The following is a 26,638-nucleotide window of genomic DNA, read 5'->3' as shown; positions in this document are numbered from 1 at the left end:
AGAGGTGAGGTTAACCACAAGTTCTGGATTTTGCTTTGAACGGATATCGTAGATATTACGGGTCACCATCCGCGTAAACCTTTCACCTAGGCAACTGAACACAAGTCCTACAGGCGGGTGACAGGTCTGGACAAGAGACAATAATTTTATAATTTTCAGAATATTATATTGCCCAGCAATTACTAAGTGCCTAATATAAGCAACATAGTATAATAGTATAATGCTCACAATAACTAGAACAAAATCATCATTATCTTCGTTATCTGTGTGAAGAAATGAGCAGAGAGGTCAAGTAAGCTATTCAAGATTACACAGAGAATCTTCTGTGGGAGAGTCAAGATTTTATGTAGAAAGTCAGGGCTCCTGGATTGTGCCTTTTCCCTCTTGCACTTTGTACAGATATTATACTCTCAGGCTGTTACATTATGTCTCCTTCTAAGGTATTTATATTTTGGGGCCTCTAGTGAGCAATGTGATAATAAACTCTGAATATATGCATTAATACTCAAACCAAAGAGCTGTGGGTTATATATCTAAAACATGGCTCTGACCAGCTGAAGCCACAGACTCTGTGGCACCACAGAGAACTAGGCACCACCAGGCACTGAGCTGGGCCTCAGGGACATGCTGACTCGGTCAGAGTGATTTTGTGATAAGTGGTCTTGGTGGAGCTCTTGGACCAGCCAGATAAGAGGGCAGAAAGAGCTTAAGTAGGTGAGTGACAATGATGAGGGGACAGTAATGGAACGCTCTTTTAAACCATGGCTGAGATTGAGGAGTTTGTAGCAGCTGTGTTTATCAGTGAGTGCTTTTGTTAGTGGGGTTAATTTAGTGGCAGCAGGCTGAGGAAAACACAGGAGATGGGGACTGAAGAACCAAACAATGGATTGTCATCGAAAGAAAGCCACTGCCTCAATGGAATGCAGACACATTGGACTGGAAGGAAGTGATTTGGAAGGAAAGGGGGGGAGCATTTTCCGGTTGCTCTATTTTGTCTCAGTTAGGTGTGAGTCACAATCACTTGCTTGAGAGTCAGCTTGATGGGTGGAGACTACAGGAGAAAAAGAAGGTACAAGCATGACAGCCCTCCCTGAGAAGGGAGCACTGCCCACTGCTGGGCAGGGCTGGGGGTCAGCTCAAATATGCCAGATTCAAAGAGAAGCCAGTTGTCCTGGCTCTGTTTCTGAGGTTTCCTCCAGCACTATTTCCTTGCTCTGTCAATGGTGAAAGCAGGAAACACAACAGCGCTGAAGGTGCTGGTGCCCCTCAGGGATTTACGATTTACCACATGCTATCCTTTTTTCTTTTTTTTTCACAAAATGTTGTTAAAGAGTCTCTGACTGGGAGAGTGAGTTTCAGATATTGAAAAGCAGGGAGAGAGCTGGATGGGTTCTTCAACCAGGTAGCTATGATTGTAAGTTGTCCCTGAGATGGAGAGGGATATTGGCAGATAGGTATCACTTCAAGGACCTAGAGGAAGTGACTTAGAGACAGTTGTGAGACAATAGACACCAAGAAAAACACTGGATCTATGGCTCCAGAAAAAAAACGCTTTCATCGAGAACAGCTGGGAGAGACATTGAACACAGTAGTTATGCTAGACTTGGCTAGGGAGTTCTTAATAATGTTCAAGGAGAATGCTCGGAAATTTGGGATAAACTGAGTCAATATAAAGCACCATTCAGCTGAATCAGTTAAGTCCCTCACAAACTAAGATGCTAGGATGCTCTGCTTGGTCCCTATAAGTCAGATTCCGCAAGGAAAACAAGAATAATTTTAGATACTTTTATCAAGAAGAGAATTTTGGATCATTTAAAGACGAAAAGAATCGTCTAAAGTATAGGATATATAGAAATTGAGACAGTAAAGAAATAATTCTCAAGATTTAAAACCAATTATCCATCACTTCTCCAGTCAAAAGGATCCCGTGTGTCTCCTGGGCTCCTATCCTAGGTCTTGACACTGTTTCTCACTGACTGAGATAACAAAGCTGGTAGGGGATCTGGGAGATGTAGATTCAAGATAAGGGAAAGAGGAAGATACTGAATACGGCCCAAATGCTTGAATTACCCTAGATGCACAGAACACATGAAACTCAAGAAGGATGATCAAAATGTGGATGCTTCACTCCTTCTTTAAAAGGGGAACAAGAATACCCTTAGGAAGGGATAGGGAGGCAAAATTTAGAACAGAGGCTGAAGGAACGCCCATTCAGAGCCTGCCCCACATGTGGCCCATACATATACAGCCACCAAACTAGATAAGATGGATGAAGCAAAGAGGTGCAAGCTGACAGGAACTGGATGTAGATCTCTCCTGAGAGACACAGCCAGAATACAGCAAATACAGAGGCGAATGCCAGCAGCAAACCACTGAACTGAGAATGGGGCCCCCGTTGAAGGAATCAGAGAAAGGACTGGAAAAGCTGAAGGGGCTCGAGGCCCCATATGAACAACAATGTCAACCAACCAGAGCTTCCAGGGACTAAGCCACTACCCAAAGACTATACGTGGACTGACCCTGGGCTCCAACCTCATAGGTAGCAGTGAATATCCTAGTAAGAGCACCAGTGGAAGGGGAAGCCCTTGGTCCTGCCAAGGTTGAACCCCCAGTGCAGGGGAATGTTAGGGGGTGGTGAGGGGAGGTTGTGGGGGGGCAGCATCCTTATGGGAGATGGGGAGGGGATAGCGGGCTTATGGACAGAAAACCGGGAAAGGGAGTAACATTTGAAATGTAAATAATGAAATATATCCAATAAAAAAAATAAAGTTCAAGATTGAAGCAAGATGGTGAGCATGCAGAACGAAAATCTGTGTGCCTAGCAACAGGTTTTAGAGGTAGTTTCTCTTCACAATATCATTTATTGAAATCACTGGATTATGGCGGCAGCAGTGAAATGGGAAATATCACTCAGAACTATCTGGAAGCATTTATTTCCAATCCAAAATGGAATTTTATCTAGTGTTCATCACAAATCTACATAGTCTTCTCTTCCAGATGACTACAATTGCAAGGTAGAGCTGGCTTTGACGTACGACGGCAGGACAATAGTGTGCTACCACCCTTCCGTGGACATCCCCTACAAACACACCAAACCTATCCCTCAACCAGATCTTCTACATAGTAACGAGGAAACACACGAGCAGATACTGAGAACCAAGTTAGAAGGAAATCGCAAGCATCTTGAGCAAGGGCCCATGACAGAACAACTTAGCAAGGTGTTCTTCACCACAAAGCATCGCTGGTACCCACATGGACAGTATCACAGACGCCGTAAGAAACTGAATCCTCCCAAAGACAGGTGACTGACTACTCTTATCTCAAAGCATCAAGGACATTTGCTCTGTGTCCTGTTTGCTAGTTGAGAAAATGTACACATGTATTACTCCGATGGTATGTAGAGAAGTAATAAAAATGCCCTTTCATGGAAAAAAATAAAGTTCAAGCATTAAAAAAAAGATACTGAATACCACCAATTCATATTCTCTCTCTCTTCCCCTCCCTCCCTCTCTCCCTCTTTTCCTCCCTCTCTCCCTCCCTCCCCATATTGGCCATAATCTTTATTGTTTTCAACTGCCTGGTCTCACATGCTCTTGGCTGCTGCCTTTCCCTCTAAGTTTCACATTTGGTACCTATGCCTTCTTAAGTCATCAATCTCTTCTACACGTTTCCTCATGTCTCTCTTCAAGAAGCTGATTGTGACCTCCTCCCATAGGATCTGTTTATGTACACAATGCTCCATTAGCCTACCAGCTTCGCTCTCTATATTCTTTACAATCCTAGGACATTTTTAAAACAGAGACTATATTATCTGGGACATTTATGTGGTTCATGTATGCGTATGTGCATGCATGCATTGTGCATTGTGTGTGTGTGTGCGCATGTGCGTGTGTATGTGTGTGTGTGTGTGTGTGTGTGTGTGTGTGTGTGTGTGTGTGTGACTTCAGAGCCTTTCATTCTGTACATTTCCAACAGTTATGAAGGGAGGAGAAGAAGAATGGAGGAAGTGGAGGGTGTATGAGAAGGCGATAAGTCTTCAGGTGTATCTTGTAATTAGAGTTTGATTGACATCTGGAATGCATCTTTTTGTTCTTATTTGTAAAGAATTACCAGTATATTTATCTAAAGTGTTTTTGTTTAGATGTCTGCCCACTAATGTAAAACTAAGCTGAAAACATGCACTGCCTAGAAGAAAAATTAGCATCTACGCCTTCCCCACTTAAAACTAACTTTACAAATTTTAATCTTTGAAAGTTGTGATATCCAATTAGTAGGATAAAATTCATTCCCTATTTAGAGTCACCTTGCTGCCCTAGCTATGTGAAAGGAAAAGTCACACTATCAAATACAATGAATCACTGTTCTTCCCAAACCCATGTATAAAGTTTCAAAGAAAAAGCATTTATAGCTGATAGTAGAGTTTAACGTAACTGGTTTCCAGGGTCTGCCCAGACATACCATGCAGTGGGTAGCTTAAACAGCACATTAGTTTACTATTTTCTCAGTCTAAAAGTTGAAGCCTAAGGTTGGGTTCCAAAATAGCCAGGCTCTGAGTGAGGACTTCTTCCTGCCTTCAAGTGATCCCTTTTCATCGTGACCTCACAGAACCTTTCCTCTCCCTCACCTTTCAAATCCATCAACTCCATCCTCAAAATCCTATCCCTACACCATCTAAGTCAGATAACTTCCCAAAGGCCCCTCATATTCAAGCAGCACCAGACTGAGACTCTGGGTTTCAACAGATGAATTTTGAAGGAACACATTCAAGCCACAGCAAACAATATGTTAGGATGTTCTCTGCAATCTGTGCATAATACTAATATAGGAACTAGTAACTACATTTTAATTTATTATTAAATTGATTTAAATTTAATCTGAAAGTGATCAAAAGAAAATGAAATTTAACATTTACTTCCTCAGGCCAAGTGACCAGTGTCACCATGTCATCAAACAAAAATCAGAACATTCCCATAATAGTTCCATTGTTCAAAATTAGGTTAATGCTTTATTAAACAGGAATATCTCTGAAATCAGGAATATAAGAGAGGTGAAAGACCTGAGAATTTACCAATAAACTGGCAAAGTGTTTGCTTCCCATTTTCTTCTCTTTTAACCCCACTAACAATAAAGAAACTTTTCACTGTTTACCAGAAAATAAAAATAGAAACTGAAATAGAAAATAAAGAATTTTATTTGCTTACATAATTTTTAAAAATCATTGAATTGGATTCAATCATTAACTGATTAGGATTCTTGCTTCCTTTTCCTCTCTCGGTTTCAAACTCTACTGTTAGTTTAATCTTGAGTCCGACTTTTCTCCTCATTCATAAAGGCCAGCTGCTACTCCAGCCGTCTCACCTCTGCACCCATTTAGAGAAAAAGATGTTCTCTCCATCCTGCCTTAGAATGAAAGTCGTTGTTCCACACTGCTTAACCCAATCTTGAACACTAAAGATTTCCCAGTAAACCGTATGAATAGTCCCAGCCCTTGTCACCGATCCAGTCATTAGGGCAACTATTGGGTCAAGCTGACTGACTTAGATCTATGGGAACTCACTAGAGAATGAAAATGGATTCGTTCAGTCCCAAAATGAAGACAAACACCTGCTTCATTACGGGGCCATGGGGGTCACCTCTTCAGAAGTAGCTGTGTGCAGTGGAAAGGAGCTCCGCAGACCCGCAATCTGTGTGTATGCTAATACAGGAAGTACTCTCTCAGGCCTCATGACCAGTCCTGAACGGATCAAAAACCGGCTCCGAGTGCAAGCACCCTGTCCTGCTACAGCAGTCAGCCGGCATTCTGAAGCTCTAACCAGATGGCTAGACCTTTCTCAGGAGCGGGCTTTCTGAAGCTCTAACCAAGTGACTAAACCTTTCTCAGGAGCGGGCATTCTGAAACTCTAACCAGATGACTAAACCTTTCTCAGGAGCGGGCATTCTGAAGCTCTAACCAAGTGACTAGACCTTTCTCAGGAGCGGGCATTCTGAAGCTCTAACCAAGTGACTAGACCTTTCTCAGGCTGTGTTCTGGATTCTTGGCCCCTTTAACCCTCTTAGTTCACCCAGGAGTCACCCTGAAATCTTAAACTTCACTCACTGCTGTCTTGAGATTTGACCACACCGTCCTTGCAGCACACGTCTTAAGAGGGTTTCCAAGTATACCACAAAGTTTAAAAGTGAGAATAAAAAAGAGGAAGTGATTTCAAGATAATTAACCAAACTTAACTGCCCTCTGAATACCGACCTCAATAAACTGGAAAATATAATGAAATAACAGTTAATAACAGGACTCAGAATAACAGGAAAATTAAACTCCCAAGGCCCCCATTTCACGTCTTTATGCCTTTAGGCAAGTTACTCAAGCCTTTTACATGAAAGCACTCTCACCTATAACATGGGATCTGTATTTTTAAAAATGCTATTAAATTAGAAATGGAATATAATGAACCATTTAAATGTCTGGAAACCAGTGATCATACAGGAATGTTATTATTATAATAGAATAACAATATCTACGCTTAAATTACTTAAAATCCAATTAGAAAAAAATGAGTTTTGCCTATATGAATAATTACAAGATGCTTCCCAGTGGACATAATAAACAAGGTCGATGAGTGGTAAAGCACCATGTACCATAGTTTTATTAAGCTACAAATGTCTATAATTAAATGTGGGCAAAAATCCCTATTAGAGCAGAAAAGGACATTCCAGATATGGTGGTGATGTTAGAATCCAGATATGGTGATGATGTTAGAATCCGGATATGGTGGTGATGTTAGAATCCGGATATGGTGGTGATGTTAGAATCCGGATATGGTGGTGATGTTAGAATCCAGATATGGTGGTGATGTTAGAATCCAGATATGGTGATGATGTTAGAATCCGGATATGGTGGTGATGTTAGAATCCAGATATAGTGGTGATGTTAGAATCCAGATATGGTGGTGATGATAGAATCCGGATATGGTGGTGATGTTAGAATACGGATATGGTGGTGATGTTAGAATACGGATATGGTGGTGATGTTAGAATCTGGATATGGTGGTGATGTTAGAATCCGGATATGGTGGTGATGTTAGAATACAGATATAGTGGTGATGTTAGAAGGTCTGAGAAGAAAGCATCGATTCTTAAAATAATTGGAGGTGATTGTGGGGTGCCTGCCTTCAAACTCTGGCAACACCATCTGTCCTGATAAAGTTGCTCCGTGTCTCTTTCTCTGTTGGACACCTATTTGCACAGGCCTTCTAATTCTGCGTCCCCATCCACCCCCTTCTACTCAAAATCAGACCTACACACTAGACAAGCAGGACATCTCAGACCACATTTCCCAGCCATATTGACATCTGAGCTTTGAAGTCTGACTTAGGTTCCAGCAATGGAAGAAAAGGCATGAGGCCAACCCACCTTTATATATGTAGATTATCACGTTCCAGTGCATGACCCCTGTCTTCTGGTCATGAGGCAGCACGGAGGAAGAATGGTGATATCAGTCAGTATTAGCATCCCAGTCCCTACCTCACTGAGTTCCTCCCTCAGCTGCCCTCCCCTTCTCCTGGAAATGAGTGGGACCATCCTTCCCTCCCTGTGAATCTCCCAACCCTGGCATATCAAGTCTCTGCCAGATTAAGCACATCCTTTCCCACTGAAGCCAAACAAAGAAGCCATTTCCATCTAAATTCCTTGTCTGCTATATGTGTGCCCAGGGTAGGGATCGGGAAGGGAGGTCATTCCAGCCCATGTATGTTGTTTGGTTGGTGGTGCAGATGCTGTGAGCTCCCAGGGGTCAGCCTTAGCTTCAGTGGATTGTGTCCCACTAAGTTTGACACTGATACTCATAGTTCTAGGTAATATCCATGACTTCCTTTCTCCAACCTTCTAATGGTATTTGTAGTCACATGGTTCCCTGTAGTAAATATCTTTCTGGTTGAAAGGCCTGATGTGGTTTTACTTTCCTTACAGAACCTGATCTAATACAAATGTCTTACTTCCTCCTAGAAAATAGTTTCAACAGCAAGAGGCAAATCAACACACAATTGCATTATGCAGAGTTATATACTATGTAAAAACTAACTTTGAATTAAAGATTGAACATTAAACAATACAAAGCAGTGTGGCCATTAAAACAGTGGCATCTCTATGCAGCCAATGCTTATTTAAGTTATTTTCTTGTGCAATCAGTTTTGTACATACATAGTATAAAAACAAAATATAGGTTGGAAAAAGTTCTTTCTCTCCCTGTGTCTCATTACCTGCTCATCTACCCCTCCACCTGGACCCCAGCTCTGTATCTTTAAAAAGTTAGGAAGAGAAAATTGTTAATTCATTTGGGAAAAACAAAAAACCCAGGATAGCGAAAACTATTCTCAACAATAAAAGAACTTTTGGGGGAATCACCATCCCTGACCTCAAGCTGTATTACAGAGCAATAGTGGGGAAAAAACTGTATGATATTAGTACAGAGACAGGCAGGTAGATCAATGGAATAGAATTGAAGACCCAGAATGAACCCACATACCTGTGGTCACTTGATCTTTGACAAAGGAGCTAAAACCATCCAGTGGGAAAAAGATAGCATTTTCAAGAAATGGTGCTGGTTCAACTGGAGGTCAGCATGTAGAAGAATTTAAATCAACCCATTCCTATCACCTTGTTTGTACCAAGCTCAAGTCCAAATGGATCAAGGACCTCCACATAAAACCAAATACATTAAACTAATAGAAGAGAAAGTGGGGAAGAGACTAGAACACATGGGCACTGGGGAAAATTTCCTGAACAGAACACCAATCTAAGATCAACAATAGACAAATGGGACCTCATAAAATTGCAAAGCTTATATAAGGCAAAGGACACTGTCATTAGGACAAAACGGCAAAGAACAGATAGGGAAAAGATCTTCACCAATCCTACACCTGATAGAGGGATAATATCCAATACATACAAAGAACTCAAGAAGTTAGACTCCAGAGAATCAAATAACCCTATTTAAAAATAGGGTACAGAGCTAAACAAAGAATTCTCAACTGAGGAGTATGGAGTGGCCTCAAAGCACCTAAAAAGTGTTCAACATCCTTAGTCATCAGGGAAATGCAAATCAAAACAACCCTGAGATTCCACCTCACACCAGTCAGATGGCTAAGATCAAAAAACTTAGGTGATAGCAGATTCAATGCAGTCCCTACCAAAATTCCAACTCAATTCTTCATGAGTTGGAAAGAGCAATTTGCAAATTCATTTGGAATAACAAAAAACCCAGGATAGTGAAAACTATTCTCAACAATAAAGGAATTTCTGGAGGAATCACCATCCCTGATCTCAAGCTGTATTATAGAGCAATAGTGGGGGGGGGGGGGAAACTGTATGATATTGGTACAAAGACAGGCAGCTAGATCAATGGAATAGAATTGAAGACCCAGAAATGAACCCACACACCTATGGTCATTTGATCTTTGACAAAGGAGCTAAAACCATCCAGTGAAAAAAAGGATAGCATTTTCAACAAAAGGTGCTGGTTCAACTGGAGGCCAGCATGTAGAAGAATGCAAATTGATCCATTCTTATCACCCTATACAAAACTTAAGTTCAAGTGGATCAAGGACCTCCACATAAAACCAGATACACTCAAACTAATAGAAGAAGTGGGAAAGAGTCTCAAATACAAGGGCACTGGGTGGAACTAGAAACTATCATCCTGAGTGAGGTAACCCCAATCATAAAAACAAAACAAAACAAAACAAAACAAACAAACAAAAAAAAACACATGGTGTGCATTCATTGATAAGTGGATATTAGCCCAAAAGCTCAAATTACAATCCACAGACTACATGAAGCTCAAGAAGAAGGATGACCAAAGAGCAGATGCTTCAGTCCTTCTTAAAAGGGGAACAAAAATATTCATACAAGGGTATATGGAGACAAAGTTTGGAGCAGAAACAAACACAGAGGCGAATGCTAGCAGCAAACCATTGAACTGAGAATGGGGTCCCAGTTGGAGGAATTAGAGAAAGGATTGAAGGAGCTGAAGGGGCCTGCAACCCCATAAGAACAACAATACCAACCAACCAGAGCTCTGAGGGACTAAACCACCATCCAAAGAGTACACATGGACAGACCCATGGCTCCAGCTGCATATGTAGCATAGGGTGGCCCTGTTGGGCACCAATGGAAGGAGAAACCCTTGGTCCTATCAAGACTGGACCCCCCAGTGTAGGGGAATGTCAGAGTGGGGAGGTGGGAAGGGGAGGGAGGTTGGGGAAGAGGAACATCCTTATAGAAAAAGGGGAAGGCGGAGGAGATAGGGGGCTCATGGACAGGAAACCAGGAAAGGGAACAACATTTGAAATGTAAATTTTAAAAATCCAATTAAAAAAAAAAGAAAAACCAAGAAATAAGGAGAAAAAGAAGAAGAAAGAGGTGGGAGGAGGAGGAAGAGGAGGAGGAAGGAGGAGGAGGAGGAGGAGGAGGAATTAGTTGTACATCCCCAATTCCTACCTTCTCCGCAGCTTAACTGTCTTCCCTCGAGAATGACCAATGTCAGGACCATAGAGTTTTGCGTTTTGGAAAGCTGACCTTTGTAGAAGTTTATACAACTCCACAAAGTCTTCTCCTAACTACAACCCATCAGTGGAAATGTGAGCTTTCTTCCAGAAATTGTTGGGCCCTGAAAGATGGCAAGTTTCACACCCACTTCTCACCTGAACATTCTTTCTTTAAACACAAGCATACAGCAACAAACGTTTTCAAACTACAAAACCTAGAATCAAAAGTCAAGAAGTGTTATTAAAGACAAGAGCTTGGAAAGAAACATTTGGGCATGAGGGTGGGGTAAACAAATTCAAGTTAATAATAGAGATGTTAAATCAACAGGCATTTGGAAAGTAGATTACCTCCAGAATTTAGTAGCCTGATTTTTATTTATTACTTTACAAAGAACAAGAGAAAAATAGGGGCTAGGAACATAGTGCAATGGGTAAATATCAGCCTTGCAAGCAGGGGAACCCGAATTTGAATCCCAGACTCCATGTAAAAAAAGCCAGACACGGTGGCTCATTTTAAAAAAAGAACTAGGAAGATTGTATTTATATGCTTAGAAATATTATAGTATATTACATTATATTATATTATTGAGGCAATTATAATCTCAAAACATTTTTAATTGTTTGAAGACTTCCTCATTTTTATTTTATGCACATGAGTAGTTACCTGCTTTGTTACACTATTGGTGAGCCTGTTGCCTTCAGAACCAGATGGCTCCACTGGAACTGAAGTTACAGACGGTTGTAACCATGGGGGTGCTAGAAATCGAATCCAGACTATCTACAAGAGCATAAAATGTTCTTAACCTCTAAGCTACCTCTCCAGCCCATTGGTGTCAGAGACAATGGTTCATATTTATTAAAAAGTACACTTAAGCAAACAGCAATTTTTAAATATAAAAAAAAACACTTTCAGATACCAAACAGTTCTTACAAATAAGTCTTTTAAAAGACCAAGTGTCTTGTTCCTACCATATCCTATAAATTGCTTTTGACTTCTATCTTCAAGAAGACGAAGCATGAATACATAAGTAATTGTCACTGACAAGCATGTGTACCTTTAGAGTAAAGCTCTGTGTTTTTCCTAAACCATTTTCTATAACAAAAAAAAAAAATCTATCGTTAGGGTTTCCAGTTATTAGAGAGACATCCAATCTCTAACAAAACAGGAAATGTATTTGAAACCGTGGGACATGTCTCAGTGAAAGACCTATTACCATTACTTTGCTAATATTAAATAAGATTAAATTAATTTCTACTAACTTTATGAACATAGATAAGTACATCTCTCAGCCCTCATCAGAGAGGGTCTCCTTTTTAGTAGATGGCAATTAAGACAGTCACAACTGCTCTAGACACAGAGAATGAGACAGTGGAACTCAGAACTCAATGGGACGTGTACATCAAGCCTGTTCTCCTCAAGGTTCAATGCAGACGAGGAAGGAAGTAAGATTGAAAGAGGCAGAGGTGATGGATGAGTACAAGGAAGACAGCATTCTCAGACACAACTGTGAATCTAAGGAACCGTCTCAACAAAGCAGGCTCTCTGGGTCTGAATTCAAGAAAGGCCTCATGATTCTCATGGAAACATGGTTTCTCACTGAACTTCAATCAGCAGGACGGAGAAATGGGTTCTGGACTCTTTCATTATTAGATGTTACTCCAGCTCTACAATAACCCAAGCAGACATGGTTATTTTCTATTAGCTTTTCTTGGGCTCACTTTCCCTATCTGGGCATTTAGGTATATAGTTTAAGGATACACATGAGCATCCCAAAGTTTTATATTAATATACTGTTTACCCACAATCTAAGCAGTCTTCTGAGACCTAACTTTAACACACATTCCAGGGACAAACTGAACTAAAGCTCCATGTATGACCAGACTCAGACAAAAAGTGATCCATCTTTACTTTTCTTTTTGGTTTGATCATGAATTTGCACTTCTTAGAGTTACTTACTTCTTAGGTTTTCCCCATTTTCCCACTCCTACTATACCATAAGATTAGTCTAATGCCTACAGTTAGACCACATCTAAACCCCCTCTAATTCAGTGGCAGCCTTGTATGTTCCAGGCTACTGACCCTTAACCCCCACTCTACTTACACACACACACACATACACACACACACACACACACACACACACACACACACAAACACACACACACACACTCTCAGATAGCTGAGTTAGGGGAATGGATTCCAAAATTCATAGAATACATTTTTATTACATACACACATACAGTCATAGCTTTCAATTCAAGCTTTATTGAATAAGCAAAAAATACAAAAATACAAAACAAAACAGATGCTGTTGCCATAAATATCCAGGTGTTAATTACATTTTTATCTAATTATTTATATTATGATTAGAAGGGCTAGGCATATGGTGGTTATTAAATACATCTTTTTTAATTTGAATTAACAAAATTTAACCTACTTTTAAATAAAGCATGTTAACACAATGGAGTGTCATAAGTTTTTCTAATAACATTTTTACTTTTTGTTGTTTTGAGATCTTTCCATTTATGCTATTTAATTTTTTTAAATTATTCACTTTACGTCTCAATTGCTGTTCTCCTTCCTATTCCCCCCCTCCCACAGACCCTCCCACTTTTCCCATTTCCCTTCTCCTCTGAGAGAATGGAGCCTCCCCTGCCCTGCCCCCATTTAGCCCCCCACCCTTGCACATCGAGTCTCTGCGGGGCTAGGTGTGTCCTCTCCCACTGAGGCCAGACAAGATAGCTGAGTTAGGGGAATGGATTCCAAAATTCATAGAATGCATTTTTATTATATTTTCCTACAATTCTTTCAATATCAACTCTCACCACCCTACACATCCAGCTTGGAGTTTTCTTCTTTCTGTTTTCTCATTGATTCTGGCTTGTGCTCCTTAACTGCTTTTGAGAGTGGAGGCTGACCTGAAGTGTGGTTGACCTACCAGGAGTCATGTTATTAAATAAATCTGACTCTCCTTCTCCCAGAAGCTATCAAATGCCAATTGCTCCTCAGCTGCTAGTGGAATTTCGCCCACCTCCCCACTCCATGCTGAGATTTTATCTGGCTTAAGCTTGCCCACCTTTTGTGGATCTGCATGATAACCACTGTGAGTTCACATGTGCAATTAATCTCCATGTCCAGAAAGACCATTTCAGTCAAGCACTGCCTCTGCCTCTTAAAATATTTCTACCTCCTTTCCAGAAGGTTCCCTAAGCCTTAGGGGCAAGCATATGATGTAAACAGCCTCTATACACCTCTTATTCTCCGCACTTGAACCAGTTGAGGATCTCAGTGTTAATCACCATCTACGGCAGGAAGTTTTTTTGATGAGGATTGAGAGACACAATGATCTATGAGTATGCCAATGAATTATTAGGAGTCATTTTAATACTGTGTCTATTTAGCAGAAAAGGATTAAGTTCTCCCCTAGGGTCTATGACGTAGCTGGGCACACATTAGTTCCATTAATAATGCCAGAAATGAGTTCTATCTCACAGAGTGGGCCTTAGATCAAATCATAAAGACATAAAGACACTGGTTCCTTCCAACACCTTCATAGCTTTATTGCAGCCTTGGGCCTTTCAGGCCAGTCACTGTAACTTCCAGTGTTCAACGATGGGTGAATTTGGTGGTTACATTTCTCCAATAGGAGTACCAAGCATCTAGCACTGGGAAAGCTAGACACTAGGAATGCAGCTTCCAGATAAGTACCAGTTTGATTTCTCCATAGGCTTATATCTTTCAAAGCCTACTTTAGTAAGAGTTCTTAAATAATTCAACCTCCTGTTTAACCCACTGATCAAAGGTAGGAGAGGAAGATGGCTAATAGGACAAGGGGTACACCTGTTTAGAAATAGTTCTTTGGTGCAATTCCAATCTTTATTGTCAGTAGTCCAGTCCACTGGCAAAACACCAAACACGAATCAGCAGCAGCAACTAGATCTAGAAGGAACCATGAGGCTTAGCCAATAGGCACAAGTCCACTGAAGGGACAAGAAGCAGCTGGAACACCACCAGAAGCTCATTGGTGCATTTCTCTCTATGAAGTCACAGCAAGTGAAGCCCAATAAAGAACCAGCAAGGCAAACCAATGTCAGAGCACTGTCCACTGTCTGTTGAGTTGTACTTCTACTCTTTCCAAGCTTCATGTGTCTTCTCAAGCATCTGTTCCAGCAAAGCATCGTGTGCCCTTTCACCAGGCAGCCTCTAGGAAAACACCACATGTCTGCTCCAGCAAAACATTCCCTTATATGTATGCTTAAGGAAAACAGCCTCTCCTAAGACAACTTCCACAAAAAAAGCATCACATAACAACTGAGTGTCCAACCAAACCAGAAATTCCCCCTTAATTTCTCTATATTCTCTGAATCCATTATGTGGTGTCTTCAGCAATCAGGTTTTACCTTTAAGGTCTGGAATTCTCAGGTAAATGTATGAAGCTAGAAACAACCATCCTAAGTTAGGTAAGCCAGACACAGAAAAGCATAGCACCTTTTCCCCTCGTACATGGATGTAGCTTCAATTTTGATTTAACATGTTGTGTTTGGAATACCCACAGAGTACAATAATAAAGGGTCATGAGAGGATTTCAAGATAGGGTAGACAAAACACAATGGCATGCAGGCTAAAAGAGAATCATGGGGAGAGAAAGGCTAAGTCGGGGATGAGAGCTGGAGGACAGGCTAGAAAAAGGATTGTGAAGAAAGATAACTAACACTAAAAGACTCTTGAAAATTCTATATGAAAACTTAACTGTTGTAGAAATACGTACATACATACATACATACATACATACATACACACATACATAGAATTTCAGTGGAGCTATTCTACGAGAAATAATATCTAAATTAGACAGCATATGTAGTAAATAAAGGCTTTAATGCCAGGAATTTCTCTTTGAGTTGTTGGCCAATGAGACCAATAGACCGCTAAGCATTATAGGCTATTGTTACTACTCTTAGTTGCCCTTCAGAACATGATAAGGTTGTTAGAGTTTAATGTTTCCTTAATTCAACTTTGTCTTTGGCTGGTCAAGTTGTCTTTCTTATATAGATAATTAATTCCATAACCATTTTCCTTAAGATTTGCTCACACTTCTGATAGGCATCACCCAGTGTCAGAAACTAGACAACTAAGTACTGCCATTGTACCTAGGAAACAATTAAAATTATTCAGAATAGCCAGTCTACAGCATCCTCAGAAATCTAGCTAATTCTACTCTGCTTGTCTCACAAGCACCCTGCAGCTCCAGATTATCCCTTATCCCTGAGTGTCATCCCCCTGTGTAGCCTGCCTGGCAGCCTCTCTTCTTCTAGTGCAATGGAAAGTGTTATTATCTAGTTTCCTAACATCAGAAGAATCCCTAAATCATAAAGAGCATCCCTGTAGTCACATCGCCCATCAGAAACAAGTATGCATCTTTTCCTAGCACATCACCAAAAACCAAAGCCTGAGAGAAATCACGGTCCGCTTCCTCTAAAACATTATCAAGAAAGAGATCAGAGATGGGCAAGTTGCATCTTCAGACCTAAGAAAAGCTTCTACATCTGCATCTCAGCTCTCAAGAGATGTATCTGTTTATCAGGAAAAAGAAATCATTATGCCACCTTATTCACCTGGAGATCATAAAATACTGTAAGGTCTTCCTGTGCCCTTTTAAATCATTAAATAATGTTTTCATTCTGAAAGAAAAAATAAAAGTAAAAATAAAAAACAGTACATGCAGCCACAAGCCCACACCATTACTCCTTCCAGGAACAGCTTCTCCCTCTCCAAAGCCCTTGGCAAAAAAAAAAAGCCTCAAAATTACATGGAGCATCTGACACAGCAGGCAATGATCCTTCCCACTTCCCTTGGAACTTGTAGTCTTTCCACACACTAACTTCTGTTCTGAGAGAAGCTTTAGAAATAAGCTCTTTTTAAAGGCAATATCCTATAATAAAATGTATTAGCTCATTTCTGCCTTTGGATGCCAGCCATACAAAAAACACTAAATGACACCCTGCAAACTCCCCCATGCAGTGTCTGGCAGCCTGTGTGTCTCACCCTATGAGGACAAGACCAAATCACCTTCCCAGGACCACAGAGACTAAACAAGGCAGAGCCAAGTACAGAGGTACAGACAGCTCAGCCTCCTGAAACTGAGGAACACATTCTCCCTTCAATCTCCTCCCCTAGACACTACTTAGATGGTAAACCAGATGACTATTTCCATGGAGTATTTTCCCCTATAAAATTCCCACTCTCCCACTGTAAAGTTCTTCATTATTGCTAGCATGTAGCTGTTAGGTGTTGAACTGCTCTGATAACCTGCCATTGCTTATGTTTCAAAGACTTTTAAATGCAGAGTTTGGGAAAGTATTTCTGTAAGAGATGAAATGGAAATAGTGAAAGGTAAAATCCAAAGTGAAAACCTGAAGAACTAAATATTTGGACATTTTTAGATTTCCCATGTTGTTAGAAGAAAATGGTTTAAGTGGTTTAATTAAGGAGTGTCATCTCACTTTTGTCCCCTGCTTTCATTAGTGTAGAATAAGGTTCATTAAGGACTGAGGCAGTGTTTTCATAGCAAGCGAAGAAGGACTAGCTGAAATGTAGGGTCTCCTGTCAATCATCAGCTCTTCTCAATGCTTTCCCAGTCCACATAAATTTCTGTAAATATGTTCTTAGGTCCAATTACATCACTACATCAATCCTATCAAACTAGCTCTAGTCTAAAACCTTCCAGTTTTGAGTAACGATCTTTAAGTAATCACTCTAGAAAATAATCGCCATGATAACTCTTATTTTTCTGTAATGAAAGACCATTCTTCTGGCCAAAAATAAAGTGGTTTTTTTTTAAGTAAGAAAACTACATATGTGCATATATAGACATACTAGTATTTGTAATTTTAGGAAAATAAATAATTATATGATGCCTTATGAATTTTTCAGATACCACTTATTAACTCTTCTCCCTCCCTCTCCTTCTGCATCAACCTTCCTCCCCCTTGTTAACCTCCCCATTTTCAAATTTCTCCCTTAAAATCCCTTGTACCCTCCTCCCCTGTCTCTCATTACCTTATATATGAATACCACAACTTTTTTCTTCTTTTTTATTGGATATTTTTATTTACATTTCAAATATTGTTCCCTTTCCTGGTTTCCTGTCCATAAGCCCCCTAACCCCTCCCTCTCCCCCTTCTTCTATAAGGGTATTCCCCCTCCCCAACCACCCCCGCTTCCTGCCTCCCCACTCTAATATTCCCCTACACTGGGGGGTGGGGCAGTCTTGGCAGGACCAAGGGCTTCTCCTCCCATTGGTGCCCAACAAGGCCATCCTCTGCTACATATGCAGCTGGAGCCATAGGTCTGTACAGGTGTAGTCTTTGAGTAGTGGTTTAGTCCCTGGGAGCTCAGGTTGGTTGGTATTGTTGTTCTTATGGGGTTGCAAGCCCCTTCAGCTCCTTCAATCCTTTCTCTAACTCCTCCAATGGGGACCCCATTCTCAGTTCAATGGTTTGCTGCTAGCATTCGCCTCTGTACTTGACATGCTCTGGCTGTGCCTCTCAGGAGACAGCTGTATCAGGCTCCTGTCAGCATGTCCTTCTTAGCTTCATCAATATTGTCTAGTTTGGTGGCTGTGTGTGTGTGTGTGTGTGTGTGTGTGTGTGTGTGTGTGTGTGTGTAGGCTGGATTCCCAGGTGATGTTAAACTTTCTACACCTCTGATCACACTCCTCAGGCTCTCTTAAATTGGAAATGGATAACTCCAGAAGCTGCAAATGAAGATGAATCAGGAAACCTGGATCACTCTCTCCTTGATGTACACAGTGTGTGCAACTACTGATGGAAGACCAGCTGTGGCCATGATGCACTGTGTGCTCTTTCATTACAGCTTTCTCTGAAAATGTTTTGCCAAAGAAATGGACTTGCCTATCCCCAGGATGATGTTAATTCAACACATTTCATTCTAGGTATCACTTTCATTGCCACTAACTTTTGTACAGTAACATTTTATAAATACCCAGAATGGATATAAACCCTAGCTTATTTTAGAAATAGTTAGTAATGCATGTGTATTAATTAAAACTCAGAAGGACACATCTGAGAGAAATAATTCCTTACTCTATGTCAAAAGCCAGGACAGTCATAGCACACTGTGGTTGTAATGTGGCTGTCCAGGTGGGCTGATCTAACCAGCCACCATAGCCTACCCACAGGCTGAGGTCCATAGGTTCACTATTGGCTAGGCATAGAAAGAATCTGTCAAACTTGTATATCATGTGATTAAATGGAATCTACTAGCCATACACTCCTTCTCTCTCCTTACAGCTGAAGAACCTAAATATGGCTTGTTGACTACTGTTATGACACCTGTCGCCTGATTCACATATTTCCTTGGAATAAAAAGCCAGCCGCCAACCCAGAGCACATGCCCTAAAGAACTGAGACAAGCCTAAGCTGCAGTCTCCCAGCTACTAAATTTTAAATGCTCTTTGTTTAAGCAGCTTTGTGGACCTTAAATGAAAACACAATAGGGGACTGAGAAAAGTGGCAAGGACTGAGAAAAGACAGACAGCAAAAGGAAAAGAAAAACCTAACAAAATTAAATATTTTAAGACATTATTACCTAGGAAGAAGACTAATGGATGTGAGATGAAAAGTCTCCAGTCCCTTCAATGGATTCATCCAAGAACACTTAACTAGAGGACAAGTTGGGGTAAGGGTCAGATGAAACACATTTTTTCTTGAAAATGCAATAATGATGCCTAGTACTTTGTGTGCTGATTAAAAATAGACGCTGTAGGATGATGTCATCACATAGGTGTAGGCAGGTACAAGACAGAATGAGGCCTGTCATTGGACGAGAAAGAAGGATGGGTGGGAGAAAAGTTTTAGAGAGGGGAGGAGACTGGAGCAAGCAGGAGAAGCTGTGGAGAGAACTTGGAGGCTAATGTTAACATTCCTCTCTGTACATTTACAAATTGTTATGAATATTCTTAAGGGATAGATGTGTACAGGGCTTTGTATGTTTAGGTGGGCAATTATATCTTATCAATTGGATCAGAGGTTATTGTGTTGTGTGTTCTTTCATGTGGCGATTTAAGTTTTAGAGAGTATGTGGCGGCCAGAGACACTATGCTGCCACAGAATTGGGATGTATATTTCTGGCGTGGTGGCAACCTTCTTGGGAACTAGATGGGTAGAGCAATTGCTGCCAGGCTCAGAGAGAATCCATCAGCAGTGTAATATGGGATTGAGTAGAGTGGGTGAGACGCTTTGCTGACTGAGATGAAGATATCTACCAGATATCTTGGGGCACTACGGTGCCGTAAGTAGTGCTGGGTAAAAGACAGTTTTTTATGTTTTATAATTTTACAGCAACAGACTTCAAGAATAATAAAGGCATTGTATAAAAAACTGTTCTTCACATTACGAGCTTTTGGCAAGTGGAATCAAAAATGAAAAGATAAAATCTGCCCTTGAGCCACTGTGATTTGAAGGTGCCTCAGCACAGGCGTTTATGGGAGAAGCAAGGACGGCTTCCTCTCACTGCCTTTGTCTGCCCTTCACCTCCTTTACTCACAGAAATCAAACAGCTTATCTATCGGACTTGGAAAGGAAGGAGGGAAAGCACAGATTTGTTGGAGATGACGGCATTAGGATTTTATTTCCCATTGTGATTAACAAAAAATTGTTTGCCCCACTACAAATGAAGCTACAATTCATGTTTGACAGCACGATTTATCCTGTGAACTTTTGAAGAGTAGATAATATAACTAGCTTCTTAGAAATGAGACGTTTGCTTCTGGGATGTTGTTGACAGTACATTTACGTTTTTCATAAATTTCTAAAAACTTTTTGTAGATAATAACTTCCAAAGCAGATGTTTATACCCATGGGACTGTTTCTCTCAGACTCAATAGCTTAGAAAGCAGAAGCTAAGTCTACATGATTATTACTCACCTTGCACATGTAAAACAGTGCTGGAAATACAAGCAGATAAAGTCCATCAGCCTCATGTTACAGAGGAGTCCCAGTGGCTGACTGGTCACACACAGACAGTGGCAGAGCTGTGCATCCAGACTGTTCCCTCTTTTTTTTTTTTTATTAACTTGAGTATTTCTTTATATACATTTCGAGTGTTATTCCCTTTCCCGGTTTCCGGACAAACATCCCCCTCCCGCTCCCCTTCGTTATGGGTGTTCCCCTCCCCACCCTCCCCCCATTGCTGCCCTCCCCCCAACAGTCTAGTTCACTGGGGGTTCAGTCTTAGCAGGACCCAGGGCTTCCCCTTGCACTGGTGCTCTTACTAGGATATTCATTGCTACCTATGAGGTCAGAGTCCAAGGTCAGTCCATGTATAGTCTTTAGGTAGTGGCTTAGTCCCTGGAAGCTCTGGTTGCTTGGTATTGTTGTACATATGGGGTCTCAAGCCCCTTCAAGCTCTTCCAGTTCTTTCTCTGATTCCTTCAACGGGGGTCCTATTCTCAGTTCAGTGGTTTGCTGCTGGCATACGCCTCTGTATTTGCTGTATTCTGGATGTGTCTCTCAGGAGCGATCTACATCTGGCTCCTGTCGGTCTGCACTTCTTTGCTTCATCCATCTTGTCTATATGGGTGGCTGTATATGTATGGGCCACATGTGGGGCAGGCTCTGAATGGGTGTTCCTTCAGTCTCTGTTTTAATCTTTGCCTCTCCCTTCCCTGCCAAGGGTATTCTTTTTCCTCATTTAAAGAAGGAGTGAAGCATTCACATTTTGATCATCCGTCTTGAGTTTCGTTTGTTCTAGGGATCTAGGGTAATTCAAGCATTTGGGCTAATAGCCACTTATCAGTGAGTGCATACCATGTATGTCTTTCTGTGATTGGGTTAACTCACTCAGGATGATATTTTCCAGTTCCAACCATTTGCCTACGAATTTCATAAACTCATTATTTTTGATAGCTGAGTAATATTCCATTGTGTAGATGTACCACATTTTCTGTATCCATTCCTCTGTTGAAGGGCATCTGCGTTCTTTCCATTTTCTGGCTATTATAAATAAGGCTGCGATGAACATAGTGGAGCACGTGTCTCTTTTATATGTTGAGGCATCTTTTGGGTATATGCCCAAGAGAGGTAGAGCTGGATCCTCAGGCAGTTCAATGTCCAATTTTCTGAGGAACCTCCAGACTGCTTTCAAGAATGGTTGTATCAGTCTGCAATCACACCAACAATGGAGGAGTGTTCCTCTTTCTCCACATCCTCTCCAGCATTTGCTGTCACCTGAGTTTTTGATCTTAGCCATTCTCACTGGTGTGAGGTGAAATCTCAGGGTTGTTTTGATTTGCATTTCCCTTATGACTAAAGATGTTGAACATTTCTTTAGGTGTTTCTCAGCCATTCGGCATTCCTCAGCTGTGAATTCTTTGTTTAGCTCTGAACCCCATTTTTTTTTTATTAACTTGAGTATTTCTTATATACATTTCGAGTGTTATTCCCTTTCCCGGTTTCCGGGCAAACATCCCCCTCCCCCCTCCCCTTCCTTATGGGTGTTCCCCTCCCAACCCTCCCCCCATTGCCGCCCTCCCCCCATAGACTAGTTCACTGTGGGTTCAGTCTTAGCAGGACCCAGGGCTTCCCCTTCCACTGGTGCTCTTACTAGGATATTCATTGCTACCTATGGGTCAGAGTCCAGGGTCAGTCCATGTATAATCTTTAGGTAGTGGCTTAGTCCCTGGAAGCTCTGGTTGCTTGGCATTGTTGTACTTTTGGGGTCTCAAGCCCCTTCAAGCTCTTCCAGTTCTTTCTCTGATTCCTTCAATAGGGGACCTATTCTCAGTTCAGTGGTTTGCTGCTGGCATTCGCCTCTATATTTGCTGTATTCTGGCTGTGTCTCTCAGGAGCGATCTACATCCGGCTCCTGTCGGTCTGCACTTCTTTGCTTCATCCATCTTGTCTAATTGGGTGGCTGTATATGTATGGGCCACATGTGGGGCAGGCTCTGAATGGGTGTTCCTTCAGTCTCTGTTTTAATCTTTGCCTCTCCCTTCCCTGCCAAGGGTATTCTTTTTCCTCATTTAAAGAAGGAGTGAAGCATTCACATTTTGATCATCCGTCTTGAGTTTCGTTTGTTCTAGGCATCTAGGGTAATTCAAGCATTTGGGCTAATAGCCACTTATCAATGAGTGCATACCATGTATGTCTTTCTGTGATTGGGTTAGCTCACTCAGGATGATATTTTCCAGTTCCAACCATTTGCCTACGAATTTCATAAACTCGTTGTTTTTGATAGCTGAGTAATATTCCATTGTGTAGATGTACCACATTTTCTGTATCCATTCCTCTGTTGAAGGGCATCTGGGTTCTTTCCAGCTTCTGGCTATTATAAATAAGGCTGCGATGAACATAGTGGAGCACGTGTCTCTTTTATATGTTGAGGCATCTTTTGGGTATATGCCCAAGAGAGGTATAGCTGGATCCTCAGGCAGTTCAATGTCCAATTTTCTGAGGAACCTCCAGACTGATTTCCAGAATGGTTTTACCAGTCTGCAATCCCACCAACAATGGAGGAGTGTTTCTCTTTCTCCACGTCCTTCCCAGCATCTGCTGTCACCTGAGTTTTTGATCTTAGCCAATCGCACTGGTGTGAGGTGAAATCTCAGGGTTGTTTTGATTTGCATTTCCCTTATGACTAAAGATGTTGAACATTTCTTTAGGTGTTTCTCAGCCATTCGGCATTCCTCAGCTGTGAATTCTTTGTTTAGCTCTGAACCCCATTTTTAATAGGGTTATTTGTTTCCCTGCGGTCTAACTTCTTGAGTTCTTTGTATATTTTGGAAATAAGGCCTCTATCTGTTGTAGGATTGGTAAAGATCTTTTCCCAATCTGTTGGTTGCCGTTTTGTCCTAACCACAGTGTCCTTTGCCTTACAGAAGCTTTGCAGTTTTATGAGATCCCATTTGTCGATTCTTGATCTTAGAGCATAAGCCATTGGTGTTTTGTTCAGGAAATTTTTTCCAGTGCCCATGTTGAACCCCATTTTTTAATAGGGTTATTTGTCTCCTTGCGGTCTAACTTCTTGAGTTCTTTGTATATTTTCGATATAAGACCTCTATCTGTTGTAGGATTGGTAAAGATCTTTTCCCAATCTGTTGGTTGCCGTTTTGTCCTAACCACAGTGTCCTTTGCCTTACAGAAGCTTTGCAGTTTTATGAGATCCCATTTGTCGATTCTTGATCTTAGAGCATAAGCCATTGGTGTTTTGTTCAGGAAATTTTTTCCAGTGCCCATGTGTTCCAGATGCTTCCCTAGTTTTTCTTCTATTAGTTTGAGTGTATCTGGTTTGATGTGGAGGTCCTTGATCCACTTGGACTTAAGCTTTGTACAGGGTGATAAGCATGGATCAATCTGCATTCTTCTACATGTTGACCTCCAGTTGAACCAGCACCATTTGCTGAAAATGCTATCTTTTTTCCATTGGATGGTTTTGGCTCCTTTGTCAAAAATCAAGTGCCCATAGGTGTGTGGTTCATTTCTGGGTCTTCATTGGCCTATCTGTCTGTCTCTGTACCAATCCCATGCAGTTTTTATCACTATTGCTCTGTAATACTGCTTGAGTTCAGGGATAGTGATTCCCCCTGAAGTCCTTTCATTGTTGAGGATAGTTTTAGCTATCCTGGGTTTTTTGTTATTCCAGATGAATTTGCAAATTGTTCTGTCTAACTCTTTGAAGAACTGGATTGGTATTTTGATGGGGATTGCATTGAATCTGTAGATCGCTTTTGGTAAAATGGCCATTTTTACTATATTAATCCTGCCAATCCATGAGCATGGGAGATCTTTCCATCTTCTGAGGTCTTCTTCAGTTTCTTTCTTCAGTGTCTTGAAGATCTTATTGTACAAATCTTTTACTTGCTTGGTTAAAGTCACACTGAGGTACTTTATATTATTTGGGTCTATTATGAAGGGTGTCGTTTCCCTAATTTCTCGGCTTATTTCTCTTTTGTGTAGAGGAAGGCTACTGATTTATTTGAGTTAATTTTATACCCAGCCACTTTGCTGAAGTTGTTTATCAGCTTTAGTAGTTCTCTGGTGGAACTTTTGGGATCACTTAAATATACTATCATATCATCTGCAAATAGTGATATTTTGACTTCTTCTTTTCCGATCTGTATCCCCTTGACCTCCTTTTGTTGTCTGATTGCTCTGGCTAGAACTTCAAGAACTATATTGAATAAGTAGGGAGAGAGTGGGCAGCCTTGTCTAGTCCCTGATTTTAGTGGGATTGCTTCAAGTTTCTCTCCATTTAGTTTAATGTTAGCAACTGGTTTGCTGTATATGGCTTTTACTATGTTTAGGTATGGGCCTTGAATTCCTATTCTTTCCAGGACTTTTATCATGAAGGGGTGTTGAATTTTGTCAAATCCTTTCTCAGCATCTAATGAAATGATCATGTGGTTTTGTTCTTTCAGTTTGTTTATATAATGGATCACGTTGATGGTTTTCCGTATATTAAACCATCCCTGCATGCCTGGGATGAAGCCTACTTGATCATGGTGGATCATTGTTTTGATGTGCTCTTGGATTCGGTTTGCCAGAATTTTGTTGAGTATTTTTGCATCAATATTCATAAGGGAAATTGGTCTGAAGTTCTCTTTCTTTGTTGGGTCTTTGTGTGGTTTAGGTATAAGAGTAATTGTGGCTTCATAGAATTCAGTAGTGCTCCATCTGTTTCAATTTTGTGGAATAGTTTGGATAATATTGGTATGAGGTCTTCTATGAAGGTCTGATAGAATTCTGCACTAAACCCGTCTGGACCTGGGCTCTTTTTGGTTGGGAGACCTTTAATGACTGCTTCTATTTCCTTAGGAGTTATGGGGTTGTTTAACTGGTTTATCTGTTCCTGATTTAACTTTGGTACCTGGTATCTGTCTAGGAAATTGTCCATTTCCTGAAGATTTTCAAGTTTTGTTGAATATAGGCTTTTATAGTAAGATCTGATGATTTTTTGAATTTCCTCTGAATCTGTAGTTATGTCTCCCTTTTCATTTCTGATTTTGTTAATTTGGACACACTCTCTGTGTCCTCTTGTTAGTCTGGCTAAGGGTTTATCTATCTTGTTGATTTTCTCAAAGAACCAGCTTTTGGTTCTGTTGATTCTTTCTATGGTCCTTTTTGTTTCTACTTGGTTGATTTCAGCTCTGAGTTTGATTATTTCCTGCCTTCTACTCCTCCTGGGTGTATTTGCTTCTTTTTGTTCTAGAGCTTTTAGGTGTGCTGTCAAGCTGCTGACATATGCTCTTTCCTGTTTCTTTCTGCAGCCACTCAGCGCTATGAGTTTTCCTCTTAGCACAGCTTTCATTGTGTCCCATAAGTTTGGGTATGTTGTACCTTCATTTTCATTAAATTCTAAAAAGTCTTTAATTTCTTACTTTATTTCTTCCTTGACCAGGTTATCTGTTCCCTCTTAACACAGCATTTGCTGCATGATGATTTGGGTCCTTGGGAAGCTAACTGTTCAGTGTCAAGTGTTAGCCTTGTGGCTCATAAAAACCAATAAATACTTCTACATATTCACTTAATTGCCTTCAGGTCCTCATTCTAGCTAATTGCTATTTTAAAACTTAAGTAAATATCTAACGACATGTAAAAACACCACAATTGCACTGAAACTGAACATCAAAATAAACCCCATTTTTTTTTAGCTGTGAGAGGAAAATTAGAATTGAACGATTGGTGATTTTGCAAGGTTAAAAGGGAATATATGAGGAGCAAACTGTAGTTGAGAGAACTGTCCTCAAGCTATCCCTTATTCAATTAAATATATTAAAATATATTTGTATATTTTATATTTATATATAATACATATAATAAATTAAATATCAAATGCCTCATTTTATTAATTAATTTACCATTCTTCAGTGTGTGCTATTTGTGACTATTTTCTTTTAGCCCATCCCAAGTGAGAGAATTACTGCCTCTGATGTTGATAAAGGATGGGATAGGCTGAGGTATGTTTAGGAGGTGAAATGGAAGAGTAAAGGATATCAAGCCTTGAGTGAGACTTTTAGAGAGGTGTGCACTTATTCAGAGACTATGTAATATACAAATGCTAACAACATCAAGTCCACTGA

General features: G+C 40.6%; 1 pseudogene; it reads left to right on the top strand.

Annotated features, from left to right (window-relative positions):
- Nucleotides 1-2,879: 2,879 nt before the first annotated feature.
- On the top strand, nucleotides 2,880-3,305 carry LOC134479980 (large ribosomal subunit protein mL42-like; annotated as a pseudogene).
- The last annotated feature ends 23,333 nt before the right edge of the window (nucleotides 3,306-26,638 follow it).

Source organism: Rattus norvegicus, chromosome 8, assembly GCF_021556685.1.
Source record: "Rattus norvegicus strain SHRSP/BbbUtx chromosome 8, alternate assembly SHRSP_T2T, whole genome shotgun sequence".
Classification (NCBI taxonomy): Eukaryota; Metazoa; Chordata; class Mammalia; order Rodentia; family Muridae; genus Rattus; species Rattus norvegicus.
Note: the sequence above shows the minus strand (reverse complement) of the source record. Positions and strands in the feature narration are given on the sequence as shown.